The sequence below is a fragment of the Macrobrachium nipponense genome, chromosome 39 (assembly GCF_015104395.2).
Source record: "Macrobrachium nipponense isolate FS-2020 chromosome 39, ASM1510439v2, whole genome shotgun sequence".
NCBI lineage: Eukaryota > Metazoa > Arthropoda > Malacostraca > Decapoda > Palaemonidae > Macrobrachium > Macrobrachium nipponense.
Window position 1 is genome coordinate 118,574 of NC_061099.1, and position 6,314 is coordinate 124,887.

Genomic DNA, 6,314 nt, shown 5'->3' on the forward strand with positions numbered 1-6,314 from the left:
GACATATATCTTCGTGCAGAGAGTACATTTTTACATGGTATATATCATATCGGCGAATAGGCCGTGAAATACTCTACATTTTAGTATATGGTATAAAAGGTATGTAAAGAGGAAGGACGAACATTTGGCGAAATGCCGTCCTTACAAAATAACCTCCGAGAAAAAATAATTGTCTACAAAATTAAGAGGCTCAAGGGAAATTAGTTTTTATATGCATGCATTACACAGTAGACATAGAATGATTTAGTAAGGTACATTTTTGAAAAAATGACAATAGGCAGCAGGGAACAACCATATGAATAACAGCCAATATAGATATTAGGCAGTACATACTCCAAAAATAATTGGCTCAGGTATAGTATTTAAAAAAGTAGATACACTACAAATCAATAACCCTTATTCAATTGTTCACAGGTTAGCACCCAATAATAAGTTACATTCGTTCATATTCATACACTAAGTGGATTATTTTGTTGAAGAGTAGACCTGGGCCAAATAATTTTTTAGGTGACCATCTCAACATTGCCTTTAATATATTTACCTATAATGCTAATTTCAGCCTCTGCCATAACATCCTCAAGTGCTTCTGTGCCTTGGATTTCCAACTCGACGTCAGTTTCCTCTTAAATTTTGAATAAGATGAAATTGTAAACTTAGTGAGTGAAGTGTGGCAGTGAGCCACCTCGTGATAATCAGAAATGTAGATGGTAAAAGATTGCTGGTGAAAATTAAATGACAAGAATACATAATATAATCAATATTTTATGAGGCATATGTAAACTAGAATAAAAATAATAAGAGTTGTAAATTAATAGTGACAGCCAATGATATCATAATTATGCATAAGACCAATAAGCATACATCATATGCACATGCTATGTCAACAAAATACGACGCAAGCTTTTTATGACGTACCTGGTCCAAGGGTGTCATTGCCAGTTGGACTTTGAAAACTTCGGTTCACTGTCCTTTCGTATCTTGCAAACTGCTTCTTGGCCATGTCATAGCTACCAGGCTTGAATGGAAGAATGCAAGGGATAAAATCTGGGGTTGTGTCCGTCTTATTGGGCAAACCTGGTTATAAAACAATAAAATATATCTACACCAAGGACTGAAAAAGTTTTTTCTTCATGGGTAAAAAATAAAAATTATATTATAATAATGTGCCTATTATGAAGTGTTCACTGCAGATAACACGAGATTTGACTGGTGACCATTTGCTGCCATTGGGATTTTGTTGATGGCATGCAGCCAGCCTCTTGTCCCTCCTTTAGGGCTTCTAGTTCGACTCGGAAACTTGTAGAAATGTAGTGTTTTGTCCTTCGCCATGTTGTAATTACTAAACTTTAAGACTACGCGTGACGACGTCATTTTTAAGGGTCTTTCACAACGTCTAACAGCTTTTAACTATTTTTTTTTACGCATGCGTTGATGCAGCTGCCTGGTTTATTTTCACTTCGCCACGTGAAGAAAGGTCACGTGACTAGTAAGTTGCCCGGATGCGCCGTGGTTATCATATTACAGCAACAAAAAATACCGTGGTTAACGTAATGAATCTCCTATTTTATTTATTAATAATTTCAAACTCATCTTCCAAAAATTCAGGACTACAAATTCTAAGAGCTCTAAGATGCACACCGTAAAATATTGCCACCTTAATTTGTTTAGCATGGTTAGAGGGATACTGGATATATGACAAATTATTCGTGGGTTTCCTATATAGAACTTCAAAACGAAAATTGGTATTATTTCTAATAACAAAGACATCCAAAAATGGTATACATATTTCATTGTGAATTTTATGGATGGTACAAGATTATTAATTGTATGCAAGAAATCAGGAATATCTACATTTTCTTTTACAATACATAAGATAAAAGTCCGCGCATTAAAGCTGACAATTCCAACTGTTTGTAGTAATGGATCAAATTAATTATGTGGAAAAAAAGGAAAACTTATTATCTGGCGTTAGTTCTTACAAATAGCTACGGAAAGACCCATTAGCTGGTGTCATAAAAAGTTTCAATTCTAAAATAAAAGCTATGCTAAAGGAATTCAGTTCAATAAAAGAGAAAGTGATGACGATTGGTCCATCTTTACCTTACCTGTACGGATTAATCAAGACCCATAAAAGAGATTTCCCTATTAGTACCATTGTCAGTTCAACCGGTTGTATTAGCTATAAACTTTCTAAATATCTAGTTAAATTACTATCGCCTATCTTGGGTACTATTTCAAATTCCCATTTACAAAACTGTTGATTCTGTGCTAGACTCTCCCATATTCAATTATCCAGTACTGATAAATGAACCTGTTTTTATGTAATATCTTTATCTACTAAAGTTCCGATTGATGGCTGACCTCAATATTTGGACTTGTATAATCTAGAATTGCATGTTAATGTCATTATTATTAATATGGTATTCCTTTGTATAAAATATTGTAAATTCACTTTCAATGGTAATTTTTATGAACAAATATTTGGTATGGCCATAGGTAACCCTCTTTCGCCACTCTTGTCTAATATCTACATGGGCTTCTTTCAGCCTAGACTTATTCCAAGAAATTTGTTCTCCAAGGTGTTTTGGGTTAGATATGTAGACGACTCTTTTTGCATTGTAAAAGAAAATGCTAATATTCCTGATTTCTTGCTTACAATTAATAACCTTGTACCATCTACAAAATTCACAATAGAATATGAAGAAAATAATTGTATACCATTTCTGGATGTCTTAGTTATTAGAAATAACACCCATTTTTGTTTTAAAGTATATAGGAAACCCACGAATAATTTGTCATATATCCATTTTTACTCTAATCATGCCAAACAAATTAAGGTGTCAACATTTTCCAGTTATGTATCTTAGAGCTCTTTTGTAGGCTTGAATTTTTGGACGATGAGTTTAAAATGATTGATAAATAAAACAGGAGATTCATTGTTACCCTCCATATTTTTGGGAACTTTGTAGAAATAAAGCAAAACAGACATAATCCAACCAGTGTTAACAAAGAACTTAAGAATATTCTTTGTGAACCATTTCATCCTAGTTTCATTCCTGCTGTAGCCATTTTAAAAACAATGGATATTAACTTAGCATATAAACATAATGATATTTTGAGAAATAGACTAATTAAGAATAGTCTGTCAAATTCAAACAATATTGTATACAGTATTCCTCGTAAAGAATGTAATAAAATTTACATAGGTCAAAGATCTAAAGGGGAGATGCTCTCAACACAAATATGCAATATCAAGAGGCTTATCGAATAATGGTATTGCGGATCATTGGCTTAAGACAGGCCTTACTATTAACTGGGATAATTACTCGATAATCTGCAGGGTTAAAGATCATCGCAAAAGAAATCTGTTAGAATCCATCTTTATTTAAGCTGTAAGGACAACGTCCTTACGATATTTTATATTTATTTCGCAACTTGTCAATTTCCAATTTATGTCATTTGATGTAGAATTCTTTGGCCTTTCCGCCAATGTAAATATCATGTATGTACACAGACTACATCTGCAGTTATTCATATATATGTGTATGTAAAGAAACACAAATTGTTGATCTCTGCTGCCCAGACTCAGGTACTACTATCCGTCTGCACCTGTTAATGTATACCCTGCACTCGGGCAATAAAGCATCAGTACCCAGATACCTGATGACCCGAGGAGTGACAGTAAACAGCGGGTTTGGCTTCGCCATTAACGGACTCACTAGGGTTGCATTTACCTTCAGAAGCCTTTAACGGAACCATATGGTGATAAAGATTAGGCTTCAAAAAACCACCCATGCCACTAACGGACTAATTACGGCGTGCCTCCCCAGGTACGCTCTGGTGTGTTCAAACAGTTTAGCCCCGCCATTTACAATTCACATCAACCATATTCAGAAAGTCATAACCGGAACCAAACAGCGTATAGTTTTGAACCCGGAACACCATTAACGGATTAAATACAGCATTTTGCGTTTTGGTGTGAGAGAAGTTATGAGGACGGGTAGCTGGATGCTGGTCAGCCGACACAGAATGAGGCGTGGGGATTTCCCACAACCCAGGTGATGCTTTGGACACATCCATGTCAACGTTGTGGACCCTCTGCCACATTCAGGGGTCGCCAGCTACCTCCTGATGATCATCAACCGATCCGCTAGGTGGCCCAAGGTGACGCCGATGACAGAAGCCACTACTATAGTGCCTGTGCAGAGGCTGTCCGACCTGTGTGCCTCCTCTGGCTGCCCAACGTCGCTGCCGCACCTGTGGGCCTCCTCGGCCCACCTGACACTGCTGCCTGTGGGCTTCCTCAGCTCGCCTGACGTTGCTGCCACACCTGTGGCCCCCTCAGCCACCCTATGCTGTTGCCTGTGGGCTTCCTCAGCCCGTTTGACGCTGCTGCCACACCTGTGGGACTCTCAGCCACCCTATCCTGTTGCCTGTGGGCTTCCTCAGCCCGCCCGATGCTGCTGCCACACCTGTGGGCCTCCTCGACCCGCCTGACACCACTGCCACACCTTTAGGCCAACTTTGCTCACCTGATGGGAACTACTTTCCACGGCACCACCGCACATCCGACGCTGCTTCCAAAAGCTTTTGGCACGTCACTCCGAGGCCGTGGATGCCCATGGATGACAATTGCCCCCCGCCTTCTGGCACCGCCTGTCAGCCAAAATCGCTGAAGGGCTCAACAGTTGATGACGCCCCACAACAAGTGATCTCAAGGACACTGGGTCGACTCCTGCCTCTGTGACAATACCACAACTAGAAGTTCCTCGTATTTTATCATCCAATCATCATTTCATAATAATTTTCTTGGGGAGGTACAATATTTTATATCTATTTCGCAACTTTCCAATTTCCAATTTATGTCATTCGATGTAGAATTCTTTGGCCTTTCCACCAATGTAAATATCATGTATGTACACAGACTACGTCTGTAGTTATTCTTATATTTGCATATGTAAAGATACACAAATTGTCCACCTCTATGAGTGTACTTCTGCCGCCCAGACATGGCGGATCCAGAAATTTTTCATGGGAGGGCCACTTAGGGTTTTAATAATATATATATTATATATATATATATATATATATATTATATATAATATTATATATATTAAAATCCTAGATGCTCCCCCCCCCCCCCCCCAAGAACAAAAAAAAAAATTTCCAGATCCGCCACTGTCTGGGCGGCAGAAGTACATGCGCAGAGGTGGACAATTTGTGTTCTTTATGTATATAAGAATAACTACAGACATAGTCTGTGTACATACATGATATTTATTTACATTGGCGGAAAGGCCTGAGAATTATATATTATATAATATCTATATAATAATATATATATATATATATATATATATATAATATATATATCATACTATAATGGGCGTAATGTCTGTCTGTCTGTCATTCAATCACGGCCAAACGGCTGGTCAGATGGGCATGAAACTTGGCAGGGTTATGGTGGGGACCCCTAAGATGATTTGTAATGGGGCTTCATCCAACCTAACCCCCTCCTTTGTGGGGGTGAGAACGGATTCCCTGAAACGGAGCTGTTTCTGGCCATGAAACGAGGCTGGTTATTCCCGTAGACTTAGTTACTTTACGATTTTTCATACACAATTTCTGTACAACTTCCCCGGAGAAAGTCACGAATATTTCAGCTCAGACACAATAGAAGATGAAAATTATCATCAATATCCGCAAGATTTTTTGAATAACTTAAATCCATCGGGACTGCCAGTGCACAAAATAATGTTGAAGAAGTACTGCCTGGTAATGTTACTTCGGAATTTCAATCCTGCCAATGGACATAATAAAAAGGAAACTGACAAGTTCCTACTTTCTACTCTTTTTTGGAAGACACAGGATCATAAGAGCAATCAGTAGCCATAATGCACTGCCATACAAGTTGCGTCTTTGCAGTAACATAATGAAAAGAAAGATACTTTATTATTCGTCACTGTGCAAAGTAATTGACAAAAAAAGAAACGAACCAATCAAGATCCCTGTTCCGTTAAATGAAAGTCACCGACAAGAGAGAGAGAGAGAGAGAGCCATTTAACGACATTAATGCACTACAATTTTATCATTTTATCTTGCTATCAAAAAATGAGAGAGAAAGAGAGAGGAGATAATTTGAGATTTGAGAGCTAAGTAATCCGATAATCCCATCACCGTCTTCGTTACTTGACTTACATTGAGAGAGAGAGAGAGAGAATCATTAAAAGAGGGTAAACAATAATGAATGAGAGAGAGAGAGACAATATCATTAAAAGAGGGGAAACAACAATGAATAAGAATTTCTCTGCGCT